Genomic DNA, 1946 nt, shown 5'->3' on the forward strand with positions numbered 1-1946 from the left:
GCTCAGGGATATAGCGTGTTATCAGTTAGAGAGATAGTGGAGAAATAAATAGAACATTTCCATTTGCGGTGGATTCCAGTCCTCGAGGAAACAAAAGCGATCATATTGGATGTAGTTCTACCCCACAGGGTTTCCCACAGTGCTTGGTGGAAAGGAGATGCATCTGCTACCAGTGGCCCCTTTGTATGTAAGCAACATGTGCCTGGAAAATTTGTATTCCCACGGAGAGAATTCCAAGGTAAGGATAAATCGTTTGTGGTATTAGGTGTATTTGGGGTCGGGAACTTGAGAATTTGGGCTAGTCGAAGACTTAAAAAGGTAAGCAAAGCAAATTTTCTTCTCCAAAGAAAATAATTGTCAGCCAGAGACACAGTTGACATTCATTGGGCACAAGTGAAGACTGTTTCTGTAGTACTTATTTTCTAGGAATTCCTAAGAGCATTTCAGGGGGAATAAATGCAATTTTAAATGTGTTTTATAAATAGGTTAATGGGGCAGTGTTGAATGTATGGAATGAAGGAAGTGTTGGAGGTATGGGATGTTCTCTCTAATGAAGCCAGCCTATCTTCCAAGCTCCTGGATGCACTCCAGTACCAGGTGCCCATGGATTCTCCACAGTAGTCACTACGATTCTCACTCTTCTTCGGACACATCCTGCCTTTCCTTGTGACTCTTGGCTTGATTCTTCCTAGATGCTGCTCAATTCCTTGTGCTCCAGGTACACCTTTATCTCACTTCTGTTCTATCATATACCATAATGGTCTGTAATGTGTCTATGGATTTGTGATACACTTCATATATGAGAATTGAAGAATAGCACATGTTTTTTGTGTGAGTAGGATCCAGCCCTGGTGGGTGGAAGGGGCGGGGGTGGGGGGTGGGGTGGGGTGGGGGTGTCTGTTCACATCAGAGAGAGTCATAAGAGTTGATTTCATGACCTACTTCCCTCAACAACTAACTATGTGACATTGGACAAGTTAGTTTACTATTGTAAGCTTGGGTTTCCTATTCTCTAAGGCAATGACTAAAATAGCACTTGCCACATAGAGTACTTAGTCATGCAGATAGAATTAGGAAAATATACATGTAAATAATTCAGTCCAGGATTGCGCACTGGGTATACTCGATGGATATCAGAGCCTTGATCACGTTTTTAATAAATACTCATCTTATGATTGCATATCTCGGTGAAAATATCTTTTGCTAGGTGCTATTCTCATGGTGTTTTAGCAAATCAGATTCCTGCTACCGAAGGAATGCAAATATTTATAGAATTCTCAGGCATTTCAATTTTTTTCTCTGGGCCATTATATAGGAACTTGCTCCCCATGTGCTAGTGTGTTAAGAGATGGGTTATGAACTTCAAAGCCAGTAGTTGGAACCCACCCACCATCTTGCTGCTTCACAGGAGAAATGGGCGACTGTCTGTTCTCATTAAGATGGGCAGTCTGGGAAATCCTAGGGCACAGTTCTACCCCATCCTATAGGGTCACTATAAGCCAGAATGAACTTTACGGTGCGTGGAGCCCTGGTAAGAACAACGAACGGCACAGGGCAACAGAATTTAAAAAGTTTTACTGTGATCCAATTAAAATGTCCGTGCTTCATCTTTTGTACGTCACCCAGCCTCACTGTTTATCTTCCTAAAAGTATTCCCCAGCGGCTCAGAATTGATCTCGCAAATTGCTTTTGGGAAACTCATCCTGAGATCCTGCATCCTCAGCCCAATCTTCTATCACCCAAGAAGCAGTGAGCTGTTTCTTCTATGTATAAAACTGCCAGTGACTTCATCACACTGTGCAGAGTGTTTTGGACCAGTGTGATAGTTCTTATTTGTGGAGAAATCCACTCTCCTTCCTTGCTGGAAAGAACGATGAAGGCAAAGAGCCAACTTCGAGCCAAGGTAGAGGTACCTTTCTCTCAGTTCTCCTACCGGCAGCAGTCCA

The sequence above is a fragment of the Echinops telfairi genome, unplaced genomic scaffold (genome assembly GCF_000313985.2).
Source record: "Echinops telfairi isolate 266 unplaced genomic scaffold, ASM31398v2 ScPeMD7_60;HRSCAF=208, whole genome shotgun sequence".
In the NCBI taxonomy this organism is placed as follows: domain Eukaryota; kingdom Metazoa; phylum Chordata; class Mammalia; order Afrosoricida; family Tenrecidae; genus Echinops; species Echinops telfairi.